The following is a 14166-nucleotide window of genomic DNA, read 5'->3' on the forward strand; positions in this document are numbered from 1 at the left end:
GAAGTGAGAGGAGGACTGCACTGAAGCGGCCATGGCATGCAGGGGAGGGACAGAGACTGATGTGCTCTGTCCACCATTATATAACTTCTACTCCACATCAGCAGTATGCTGTCCTCCAACTGTGCCTCTTTCACCTCGCCAGAGGTCAAAGCTGTTCTGACCCGTGGAGAGGTGAAAGGGGCACAGGAGGAGGACAAAGGACACTGATGATGTGAAGGAGAATTTATATGATGGTGGACAGAGGAGGAGGACACTGTGAGGAGGATCATATTTACAGCCTCTGTCCCCCTCATGTGTTATGTACGCAGCCTCTGTCCCCCCCCCCCGTGTCATGTCTGCAGCCTCTGTCCCCCCCCGTGTCATGTCCGAAGCCTCTGTCCCCCTGTGTCATGTCCGTAGCCTCTGTCCCCCCCTGCGTCATGTCCGCTGCCTCTGTCCCCCCCCCGTGTCACGTCCGCAGCCTCTGTCCCCCTCCTGTGTCATGTCCGCAGCCTCTGTCCCCCCATGTCATGTTCGCTGCCTCTGTCCCCCTCCTGTGTCATGTCCACAGCCTCTGTCCCCCCTGTGTCATGTCCGCAGCCTCTGTCCCCCCCCCCCCGTGTCATGTCCGCTGCCTCTGTCGCCCCCCTGTGTCATGTCCGCAGCCTCTGTCCCCCTCCTTTGTCATGTCCGCAGCCTCTGTCCCCCTCATGTGTTATGTCCGCAGCCCCCGTCCCCCTCATGTGTCATGTCTGCAGCCTCTGTCCCTCTCCTGTCTCATGTACGCAGCCTCTGTCCCCCTCCTGTGTTATGTCCGCAGCCTCTGTCCCCCTCATGTGTTATGTCCGCAGCCTCTGTCCCCCTTCTGTGTTCTGTCCGCAGCCTCTGTCCCCCTCCTGTGTCATGTCCGCAGCCTCTGTCCCCCTCCTGTGTCATGTCAGCAGCCCCTGTCCCCCTCATGTGTCATGTCCGCAGCCTCTGTCCCTCTCCTGTGTCATGTCCGTAGCCTCTGTCCCTCTCCTGTGTCATGTCCGCAGCCTTTGTCCCTCTCATGTGTCATGTCCGCAGCCTCTGTCCACAGACCGCAGCCTCTGTCCACCTCCTGTATCGTGTCTGCAGCCTCTGACCATCTCCTGTCTTTTATCATGTCTGCAGTCTCTAAGGGGATCCTAGAAATGAGTCAAGAGTGGGAGCGCCAGGATGGGGGTTACGGTAGGAAACAGACGAGTGGACTGGTCCTCCTTATACTCCTACATACATAAATACAGCTATAACAGGTCCTCTTTATACTGCTATATACATGTATAGAGCCATGACAGGTCCACTTTAGTTATCATGATATAAAATAATGGATGTGGGGGCATTTTGGTGGGCGTGACTTTTTTTTGGGGGGGGGGGCAGCATTTAATTTTTGGTACCAGGCAGCACAATGTCTTGGGCCGGCACTGAATACTGCCATGCGGCCCAGTCTCCTGAAGGTGAGGATTATGCTCTGCTTCAGTAGGTCACAGTACATGTTGGCATTCATGGTACACTCAATGAACTGTAGCTCCCCAGTGCTGGCAGCACTCATGCAGCCCAAGATCATGATACTCCCACCACCATGCTTGACTGTAGACAAGACACACTTTGTACTCCTGACCTGGTTACCACCACACACGCTTGACACCATCTGAACCAAATAATCTATCTTGGTTTTATTAGACCACAGGACATGGTTCCAGTAAACAATGTCCTTAGTCTGCTTGCCTTCAGCAAACTGTTTGTGGGCTTTCTTGTGCATCATCCTCAGAAGAGGCTTCCTTCTGGTATGACAGCCATGCCGACCAATTTGATGCAGTCTGCGGCGTATGGTCTGAGCACTAACATGCTGACCCCCCACCCCTTCAACCTCTGCAGCACTGCTGACAGCACTCATACATCTATTTCCCAAAGACAACCTCTTAATTTGACACTGAGCATGTGCACTTAACTTCTTTGGTCGACCATGGTGAGCCTGTTCTGAGCTGTAAACCGATGTATGGACTTTGCCACCGTGCTGCAGCTCGGTTTCAGGGTTTTGGCAATCTTCTTATAGCCTGTGCCATCTTTGTGCTCTCCTTCTGATTCTTTTCAGATCCTCAAAGAGTTCTTTGCCATGAGGTGCCATGTTGAACTTCCAGTGACCAGTATGAGAGAGTGAAACTTTGTAGCACTAACGAACCACATGACACCGGGGAGGGAAAATGGCTATTGGGCCCAATTTGGACATTTTCACATGAAAATATATAATAAAATATTTACAAAAACGTGAGGGGTGTACGCCTTTTTGTGAAATACTGTATATCATATAAAAAAGGGTAAGAAAGAACATTATCTTTATAGACATTTCTTAACGCATCATAATAAAAATCCAGCCGGGATGCAATTTTGGGGGATTGAAAGATCTAAAAAGAATTGGAGAGGGAGTAATATGATTAAGACATTCAGAAAGAATCATGGTGGATATATGAGCTTGGATCATTACTACCTAGGGGCTTGAACAGAGATTTTGATATTAATTGTTTCATAAGCAATTATTAGGGGGCTCTCCCATAATTTTTAGTTATTTTTATGCATTTCATATTAATTACATTTTAATAATATTGTATATATTTTTATTGCACATGATTTACTATGTACGGTAATCTTATGTGGATATATATGTTGTATGTATAGGAATGCTCATCTAGTATATTATGAGATTAATATGAGGGTTAGTAGGACATGCATTGGTGAGGACTGGAGTTTGAGTGGGTATATGTACACATATGTACGGCAAATCGAGCATATAGATTGTATTGTGAGATAGAGCTATATTAGTAAATGGCTCCATGGGTAAATGGTGCCCACACAGTGGCCCAGATTCAGGTAGATCCACGCAATATTTGCGTGGGCAAAGGGCAACGATTTTTGCTCTGCGCCCACGCAAATATTTTGATATGCCCGCGATTCACGGAGCAGTAGCTCCGTAAATTGCGCGGGCGCTATGCTAAATAGCCGGGCGTAAGGGTGCCTAATATAAATGATCCCGCCGGGGGCGGGAATCATTTAAATTAGGCGCGCTCCCGCGCCGAGCGAACAGCGCATGCTCCGTCGGGAAACTTTCCCGACGTGCATTGCGGCAAATGACGTCGCAAGGACGTCATTTGCTTCTAAGTGAACGTGAATGGCGTCCAGCGCCATTCACGAATCACTTACGTAAACGACGTGAAATTTTAATTTCACGAGCGGGAAGGGCGGCTATACTTTAGCATTGGCTGCCCCTGCTACAGCAGGAGCAACCTTGCGCTAAAGTCGCCGTACGGAAACTCCGTACCTTGCGTGCGCAGGGCCCGCGCAACTTTTGTGAATCGGTGGTAGTATGCAATTTGCATACTATACGCCGATCACAATGGCCGCGCCCCCTAGCAGACAACGCAAGAATGCAGCCTGAGATATGAAGGCATAAGGAGGCTTATGCCTGTCATATCCTAGGCTGCAGTCCGCGTAGCGATGTTCCTGAATCAGGGGCATTTGCTACGCGGGAGCAAAACAGCTATTGCGCCGCGCAACCTATGGTTGCGCGGGCGCAATAGCTTCTTGAATCTGGGCCAGTATATACAAGCTATGAGAAAATGGCACAGGTATTAGTATATTATTGCAGAGGAACTAAGTTCCCCTCAACATTCTTCCCCTTTGTATAGCCGCTATGATTCAGCGCCACCTACAGATGGGAGGACAAACTGTACCTGCATACAAGGATACAGGTATTTTGTAATTATTTTCTAGGTAACAAAAAAACGAATTAGCTTCTATAAAGCACAAACTGACTGTACACATAAAGTACACAATATACACACAGCTTTGTTAAAGCGGGGGTTCACCCCCAAAAAATGTTTTAACATTACATTCAGGCGAGTTATGATAATGACATTACGCTGTTTTTTTTTTAAATCCTTGCCGTACATACCGTTTTATATATATATATGTTCACCGCGGCTTCCGGGTATAATCTGCGGGACTGGGTGTTCCTAATTGATTGACATGCTTCCGACCGGCGCATACAGCGCGTCACGAGTTGCCGAAAGAAGCCGGACTGCGAGTCGGCTCTATACAGCGCCTGCGCACCGACGTTCAGCTTCTTTCGGCAACTCGTGACGCGAAAGAATGCGCCGGTCGGAATCATGTCAATCAATTAGGAACGCCCAGTCCTGCAGATTACATACCCAGAAGCCACAGTGAACATATATATATAAAACGGTATGTACGGCAAGGATTTTAAAAAAAAACAGCGTAATTTCATTATCATAACTCGCCTGAATGTAATGTTAAAAAACATTTTTTTGGGTGAACCCCCGCTTTAAGGACAGATAGAAATGGAAAGAATTTACTTATCAAGTTTGTTTTAACTAAATCCCCATGAAATACTTCACAGTACAAATACAAATACCAGCCTGCATGCATACATACATAACTAAAATGTTTATCTAAGGAACTGTCCCATAAAAAAATGCTTTGTGTTCAAGAACTCAAAAATGGAAAATTGTTTTGTGATAAACTCATCACTTTGTGGTCTTTGGAACAGTTGTGCAATTATTTGTTTTAGTATTTTTGTGTGTGTGCGAATGCCACTGAATGCTGACATCAATAAAAATGACCATACTTGCCCTTGGCATTTCAGCAAGGTCATGCTGATATGTTTAAGGCGATTCTACATGTCTTTTGAAATATATTGCTGGCATAGAGTGTACAGCTAATTTGTATTGAAATAAGCTCACGAGACATGAACCTCACCAGTTACCTACACTGCGTGTCATCAAGATGATTATAATCAGCACAGTTACCAGCATTATAGTAATGAAAACTGGTACAAAGAGGAAAACGTAGGTTGTATTTGTTGGCACCTGCCTTTGGAAATTCTGGTTTCTGATGCTTCTCGTGCTGGCCCAGTAGCTTGAGTACCAGATTCACCAAACCAAAATAGGTAGGCAAAGCAGATTTTGGATAAAAAAGGATCCTTCCCTAAGTGCAGGCTATCAATAAAAACCATTACATAAATTGTAAAATGGTAATGTGAACCGGTTTGTGGTAACAATCATACTGTCACTCAACTGTAAATATAAATTAAGAAGCATACTTCACATTCATGCTTCCTTGCTAGATCTTCTAGATCCACCCTGACGTCTACACTCCTAGCCAGGACTCAGAGGCGGTTCTCTAATTAGGCGGTCGTCTAAGGCCTCACACTCACAGGGGCCGCGCGGCCGCCTAATATGCCTGTGATGAATACTAATGTCGGTGCCATCAGATCTCTCGATCACCCCTCTCTCTTTCTCTTCCCCCATCTTGCATTGGCTGAATATGTCTGATGGGTGGGGAGGGTGCCCTGGAAGTGGTGCTGATCACCCGTGTGCCAGATCTGTGCATTTTCTGCATCCATTTTTCTTGCTTGAATTATTTTTCCCATTATGGGTGTGAGTGGGGCCTCATGTCTAAGTTTTGCCTAAGGCCTCACAAAGCCTAGAGCCGCCTCTGCCAGGACTACAACTGATTGTGACAACATACAAAGACAGCACAGAAGGTCATGAATGTTTGGCACAAATGCAGGAAAATAACTTTATAATTTTATAATTACAGCTAGTGACATGGAGCTAAAATGAAAGAACATATATGCACTAAGGGTTTATTACAACTTTAGATATTCAACCCCCAAGAATGAATATATTTAAAATGACGCTAGTACAGTTGACAGTGGAATTTATTTTACCATGCAGCTGACTTCCTTTTCTCAGATACAAATACTGCCAACTGTCATTCTTAAGCCTCCTTTAGCCTGAACATTATAGCTATCCTAGCACAACTGCCTGTAAATCATTCTAAAAATATTCTGTAAATGTAAATCACTTTCAAAAGCATTTTTGGTTAAATTTAATGGCCTTTAGAATTTATTAAAGGCCAAACTAAACCCGATTTTAGTTCTGCCCACCCAACAAACTGGCTACTTTCAATAATCCTGCAAAAAAACTTGCAAATATTTGCTTGTGACCCAGAGCATTCTCCCTCCTGGTCCAACAGACCTATTCCTTTCATGCTATTTGCAGCCTAACACTGCTCTCTAGGGATATGAACTGTGAGTGCTAAGGTCCTCTTCTTCTAACAATTTACTGATGAAGACAGAATATTTGATTTCTATTAAATGTAGTTTTGTTTTCTTTCACACACAATACATTAGTAAACAAAAAATTGCGCTGCAGGCTGCAGTAAACAGTGTGGATACACATAAAATACAAAAGAAGAAAAAACTGCGCCAACACAAATCAACTAGCACTCATGCTAGATAAATGGTAACAAAAATAAACATATAAGTCAATCATGTGTAAAATGTCCCAAGAAGTAATAAATCGTGTTGGTGTCAACATCTGAGACGAAACAGCACCATAGTGAACATTTATGACATCCGTGAGAACTGCCACCACATGGAAAGCCTCTTAACAGAATGATAAGTAATAACAGCCTTAAGGAGATATAGTCTCCGTCAGTGGGTTAAACACAGGGTCCGGGAGCCACAGGATCAATCATCCAACGAGGGATCGCTATCTCCTTCACCAAGATGGTCCGTGGATCATAGATGACAAAAACGGACCATAGCATAATACCGTTTTTAAACGTTTATTTAGTAAAAAAGATTGTACTTACAAACACAAATTTCATAAAAGCATGTAAAAAGATGCTGGCCGGCACTAGAGGAGCCCTTCCTCCTTCACATCGAACGCGGTGACGTCACTGTACGCCGTCCCAGACGCGTTTCGTCATAAGTTGATGTTTTCTTCAAACCAAAATGTAATTTGAAAATAGGATGGCCCAGTTATATATGTATATAGAGTAAGAGGACATGCAACCAGTAGATTTACAATATACGTCTTTTTTTAAAGTATATCTTAAGGGTGTTATATGACAGTTTGAATAAATAAATAAAAAACTTCCTCTATCTTCCCTGACTGAGCCAAATCCTCCTTCATTTGTGTCTCAAATGTTTCCCCTCTCAGACGCTGCAGCTCACATTGGGAGGGTTTCAGCAGCAAAGGATAAGCAATCAAGGAAAAAGTGGGCAGGACTAGGTGTGGCCATGTGCACTATACTTGATCAGCTGTGACAATGAGATAGTCATACCTCCTGTGACATCTTCTCCTCTGATGGTATTGCAGGCACAGCCTACATGACATGTAGGTTATGTGTGACTGCTCTGAATTCAGAGGTAGTGCAGCAGCGTTGTCTACCCATAACATGTAGCCACATCAACAAGACTTCATTTGCAAGCTCAAAGGGCATTTAAGGGACTTTGTAGGTGGACTAAGGGAAATGTATGTAAATTTGTATTGTTGTCTGTGATCTTGATGCGCAGACCTGCCCTCACCAGTACCAAGACAAGTTTGTCCAGTTTCCCGGGCAAGGATACTGCTAATGCATGGCTGAAAATGGGTGTATCACCCTACACTTATTGGGGTAGATTCACGTACCTTTTACGGCGACGTATCTCCAGATACGCCGCCGTAATTTGAAATCCGCGCCCGCGTATCGTTACGCCGATTCTCAAAGGCAGATACGCTAAAAAAATAGGCTTCCTTCGCCGACGTAACTTGAATGCGGCGGCGTAGAATTGTGTGCAATATTACGTTGGCCGCTAGGGGCACTTTCGTTGTTTTCAGCGTAGAATATGCAAATTACCTAGATACTCCTGTAATGTTTGGGGGACCAGCTTGATCGCAGGACACAGGCTTCTTAAATCAAAACTATGGTTTATTAAACTTAAATGGCTTAGCAGCAGCAAAAACAAAAGAAATAACAGTCTCACCGACTTGTACAGCTCAGAACTGCTATCGCAGTTAAACAGTCCTTCCAGGTAAGTCCTTCAGTAGCAGGTTTTTAGGCAGGACACTGCCAAGTCCTTTCACAGCTTTTCATAGCTTTTCATAGCTTCCACAGCTTTCCTTGTCCACCATTCACCATGCATTGGACTCTCCTACACTCCTTCACTCTCACCTGCACTTCCTGTCTGCTTTAAACTACTTCCTTACACATGTGCGTTAACCCTTTCCATTCCCTTAAAGGCACCACAGTCCAAACAGAGGGGAAATATAACGTCCTTCCAGGACCCAGCCATGGCGTCCTGTACATATCCCCCCCCTGTGCCCCAACGCCAAGGAGGTGGAGGCAACAGTGGAGCTCAAACAATGGACTCGGGAGAGGGCATCTGCATTTTGATGCAGTCTCCCGGGCCTATGCTCCACTACAAACTTAAATTCTTGGAGCGCCAGGAACCAACGTGTAATCCTGGCATTAGTCCCTTTACCCTGCCTCATCCATGTTAAAGGGGCATGATCAGAAATGAGCCTAAACTTCCTCCCCAAGAGGTAATACCTGAGGGAATCCAGAGCCCACTTAATGGCCAGACACTCTCTTTCAATAATAGCGTAGTTTTTCTCCGCTGGTGTCAACTTTCTACTGAGGAAGACTACTGGGTGTTCCTCACCACAAACAACCTGTGACAACACAGCTCCCAATCCTACATCGGAAGCATCAGTTTGGACAACAAACTCTTCTGAAAAATTGGGCGCTATCAAGACAGGGTGTTGGCACAGTGCTGACTTGAGCACCAAAAAAGCCTTCTCAGCGTCTGCATTCCACTCCACCATGACCGATTTCCGACCCTTAGTCAGATCGGTCAATGGAGCCGCCAATGTGGCAAAGTTGGGTACGAACCTCCTGTAGTATCCCACCATGCCCAGGAATGCACGTACCTGCTTTTTTGTGAGGGGGCGGGGCCAACTCTTTATAGCCTCTACCTTGCTGACCTGAGGTTTCACCACCCCTCTACCCACAATATAGCCCAGGTATTTCACCTCCTCCATTCCCAAAGCACATTTTTCAGGGTTTATTGTAAACCCCTCTTTCCAGAGAGAGTCCAGTACTGCCTGGACTTTGGGCAAGTGTGACTCCCAGTCTCTGCTAAAAATGACTATGTCGTCCAAGTACACTGAGGCATACTCCCGATGAGGTCGTAAAATCCTATCCATTGCTCGCTGGAACGTGGCTGGAGCAGTTTGCAGTCCAAAAGGCATTCTTTTGTACTGAAAACTCCCCTCTGGAGTAGAAAAAGCAGTTTTCTTTTTAGCAGCCTTAGTTAATGGGATTTGCCAATACCCCTTGGTAAGGTCTAATGTTGTGATATACCTAGCTGGACCTAGTCTCTCAATAAGTTCATCTACCCGGGGCATGGGGTAGGTATCAAACCGTGAAACTTCATTAAGCTTCCGGAAATCATTGCAGAATCGCAGAGTCCCGTTGGGCTTTGGTACCAACACAATCGGGCTCGACCACTCACTCTGCGATTCCTCAATGATCTCCAGGTCCAGCATCTTCTTTACTTCCTCTGAAACGGCCTTCCTTTGAGCCTCTGGGATGCGGTAGGGCCTGACAAAAACTTTGACTCCAGGTTCCGTGATAATATCATGCTCTATGATACTAGTTAGCCCCGGCAAGTCTGAAAACTTCTCTTTATTTCTCTGCAAGAACTCCTTTGCCTGCTGACTTTGGTATTTAGATAGGGTATTTGCTACTTGGACACTCTCCACCCCAACCTGTGGCTCAAGCCTTGCACTAGCCAGGGAGGTCACCGGTTCCCTGTCTGTCCAGGGCTTTAACAAGTTGACATGATATATCTGATACGGTTTCCTCTTGCCTGGCTGGTGGACTCTATAATTGACCTCTCCCACTTTTTCCACAACGTCAAAGGGTCCTTGCCACCTGGCTAAGAACTTACTTTCCACAGTGGGAATTAGCACCGCTACTCGATCCCCCACTTGGAAGTGCCTTATTTTAGCAGCCCTGTTATAGACCCGTCATTGAGCCTCCTGGGCTTTTTGCAAATGCTCTTTGACTAGCGGCATCACGGTTTGGATCCTTTCCTGCATTTGGGAGACATATTCCAGGACACTCTTATGCTGAACAGGTTCACTTTCCCACTCCTCTTTAACCACGTCAAGAAGTCCGCGAGGTCTCCGCCCATATACCAACTCAAAGGGCGAAAAACCCGTGGAGGCCTGGGGCACTTCCCGGATAGCAAACAGGAGAGCTGGTAACAGGCAGTCCCAATCTTTCCCATCCCTTTGTACCACTTTCTTGAGCATAGATTTAAGGGTCTTATTAAAGCGTTCCACCAACCCGTCCGTTTGGGGATGGTAGACCGATGTGCGTAGCTGTTTAATCCGGAACAGCTTACACACATCGGCCATAACCCTTGACATAAACGGGGTACCCTGGTCTGTGAGTATTTCCTTGGGGAAACCAGTCCGTGTAAACATCTGGAATAATTCCCGGGCAATGGCCTTTGAGGAGGTATTCCGCAGGGGTAGCGCCTCAGGATATCGGGTGGCATAGTCAAGAATCACCAATATGTAGGAGTGACCTCGAGCTGACTTTACCAAGGGACCCACTATATCCATGGCTATCCTCTCGAATGGGACCTCAATTATGGGCAGAGGGACCAAAGGGCTCCGAAAATGAGTCACCGGAGCGGTCAACTGACAGGTCGGACAAGAGGTACAGTATCTCTTTACCTCTGCTTTCAGACCTGGCCAGTAAAACCGGTCGGTGATCCCTGCCTCCGTTTTTTCAACTCCCAGGTGTCCCCCTAACACATCGTTATGGGCCAGGTCCAGAACCTTTCGTCTATATTGTTGGGGTACCAACAATTGCTCTACCACATTTTCTCTCTCCTTGGTAACCCGATACAGCAATTCATTATATATTGCAAAGTGTGGCCACCTCTCATTCGCACCTGGCTCTTGGGGAACCCCATTTACTACTACCACTTGTTCCCGTGCATGGGCCAAAGTGGGGTCCTGCATCTGAGCAGTCCCAAATGCCCCATGGGGAACACCCAAATCCGGCAGCGCAGGGGTAGAGGCCACTTCCTCATCCTCTTCCCCCAGCATTACCTGAAGTGGGAAAGGCTCCTCCCCCTTAGTGTTTTGGTAGGTCTGTGGACCACATATCTTAACATCCTCAATAGTATCAACACTACTTTCATCACCATTAACCCAATCATTAGCATTTTCCCCATCTGGGTCCACATTAACATTTGGCAGTTCAGGGTTATCCCTCTCAGCAGCAGGAACAGGGGGGCTAGTTTCTCCCCAGTCTCTGAACTGTTCTCCTTGTTCCCACAGTTTTGTAAACAATGGACAGTCTCGTCCTATTATAACATCATGCACCAAGTTCTTTATCACCCCCACCTCTTGAGTAACAGTGCCACATGCTGAGGAGATAGACAACGTGATGAGCGGGTACTCTCTAGTGTCCCCGTGAATGCATACCACCCGTAAAGTTTTTCTTACCGGACCGATCTTCCCAATCACTCTAGGATGAACCAGGGTTACCATGCTTCCAGAGTCCAACAAAGCCCGGGCAGGGAGGTGGTTCACTTGGACTTCACACTCAAACTTTTCCTCATCCAGGTCGAGGTGTGTGGTGCACACTTTGTGGGCACAAAAAGACCCCCTCCGAAGAACCCCGCATTCCATGGGCTCCTCTTGCAGTGGGCAGTGTGCCCGGGTATGACCCCAGGAATGACATCACCAACATTGTACATCCCCTCCTCTCCGAACAGGAACAGAACGCTGCGAAGGTACCGGGAGTGTCTCTTGGCCTTCCGGGGTGTTTGTCCCAGGGCTCCTTGGAACATCCTTTCGAAGGGCAGCAGTTGGTCGAACAGGCCGTGGCAGACTAGGCCCTAGGCGCTTGGTAGGTCCGAGCAGGTCCTCCACCACTGTATATCGTTCCACCATCTCAACAAGGAGGTTTGCTGTTTTGGGGTCTCCATGGCTGACCCACCGTTGGAGGTCATCTGGCAGGGACCTCAGGTATCGGTCCAGCACGACCCGCTCCACAATTTGGGGGCCAGACAACACCTCAGGCTGCAGCAATTTTTTTACTAGTTGCACCAGGTCATGCATTTGAGACCGGGGTGGCCGATCTGGACGATATTTCCATTGGTGTACACGTTGGGCCCGAACGGCCGTAGTCACCCCCAGACGAGCCAGAATTTCTGCCTTTAGCTTTTGATAGTCTTTAGCATCATCTGGTGGCAGGTCAAAGTAGGCTTTTTGAGGATCTCCAGTGAGAAAAGGAGCAATGAGGCAGGCCCATTGGTCCTGAGACCATCCTTCTCTCTCCGCTGTCCTCTCAAACGTAGCAAGAAATGCCTCTACATCATCGCTCAGGGACAACTTCTGTAGAAAATGGCTTGCCCTCACAGTCACCTGGTTGCCAGGGGCAACAGCCGCTGGCTCCTGAACCTGAGACAGCTGTTGCACCGCTTCCTTCAAGGCAGTCACCTGAGCCTGCATAACCCCTTGCTGGGCTGCTTGCTGGGCTGCTAACTGGGCCACCAACAGGCGAGTATTTTCTTGCTGCAGAGCCAGCGCCTCTTTGTGGTAAGTTTGCGCTTGTATGTTAGCCAGGGTCAGCTGTTTAATTAGCTCCTCCATTGCTTCAACTTTCAATGTTTGTGCAGCTTTAACCCAGGACATAAATTCAATGTACTGTCCCTTTAAATGTTAGTTCAATATAAAGTCCAATGCAACAGAAAAAAAACGTTTTTTTTTTTTTTTTTCTCTTCTTATGCCTGTTATTCAGTCCTGCCCGCATTCGAGCACCAGTGTAATGTTTGGGGGACCAGCTTGATCGCAGGACACAGGCTTCTTAAATCAAAACTATGGTTTATTAAACTTAAATGGCTTAGCAGCAGCAAAAACAAAAGACTTGTACAGCTCAGAACTGCTATCGCAGTTAAACAGTCCTTCCAGGTAAGTCCTTCAGTAGCAGGTTTTTAGGCAGGACACTGCCAAGTCCTTTCACAGCTTTTCATAGCTTCCACAGCTTTCCTTGTCCACCATTCACCATGCATTGGACTCTCCTACACTCCTTCACTCTCACCTGCACTTCCTGTCTGCTTTAAACTACTTCCTTACACAGGTGCGTTAACCCTTTCCATTCCCTTAAAGGCACCACAGTCCAAACAGAGGGGAAATATAACGTCCTTCCAGGACCCAGCCATGGCGTCCTGTACACTCCGATTCACAAACGTACGTGCGCCCGGCGGTAGTTTTTTACGTCGTTTGCGTAAAGGCTTTTTCTGCGTAAGGTTGCTCCTGCTATTAGGAGGCGCAGCCAATGTTAAGTATGGACGTCGTTCCCGCTTCGAAATTTGAATTATTTACGTTGTTTGCGTAAGTCGTTCGCGAATAGGGCTGGACGTAATTTACGTTCACGTCGAAACCAATACGTCGTTGCGCCGTACTTGGAAGCAATGCACACTGGGATATGTACACGGACGGCACATGCCCCCACTTCCACATTTGAATTACGCGCGTTTACGCCGGCCCCATTTACGCTACGCCGCCACGACTTACGGAGCAAGTGCTTTGTGAATACTGCACTTGCTCCTGTAAGTTGTGGCGGCGTAGCGTAAATACGATATGCTGCGCCGTCGTAAGCTAAAGCGCAGCTACGTGAATCTACCCCACTCTCTTTTTCTTTGCTCCAGATGCCCGTGATTGAGTGTGCCCTGCACATGTGGTGCCAATTAATTGCTTTCCAGCAGCTAGAAGTCTCACAGTGTCAGGCATGGGTGTCCGCAAAACTTTTTTCGGGGGGGGGGCATCATTTTAAGATCACCCATGCAATATAAAAAGATGTACATTCTCTAGGCTATATTTATATGTGCATGGTACGCCTTGCCTGAGTAATTTCCAATACAAAGTATACGCTGAATTATCTCTTATATAACACATATATCTTTCCAGTGGAAAGATATATGTGTTATATAAGAGATAATTCAGCTTCACTTTGTATTGGAAAGTACTCAGGCCAGGCGTACCATGCCCATATAAATATAGCCTAGAGAATGTACATCTTTTTATATTGCAATGTATTGCAATACGTCTATTGTGGCCATATTTTGATCCTGATGAAAACAGCCTATATAAAGTGAAGAAATTACACAGACATATCTTTCCAGTAATAGCTGTCAAACTTTCCAGCAATATATAAATCAAAATGCTCCTCCTAAATGCTGTTACTTGTGGTTCTTCTTCTGTTGCTTGCAACTGTATATGCCACTCGCTT

Source organism: Rana temporaria, chromosome 6 (assembly GCF_905171775.1).
Source record: "Rana temporaria chromosome 6, aRanTem1.1, whole genome shotgun sequence".
Classification (NCBI taxonomy): domain Eukaryota; kingdom Metazoa; phylum Chordata; class Amphibia; order Anura; family Ranidae; genus Rana; species Rana temporaria.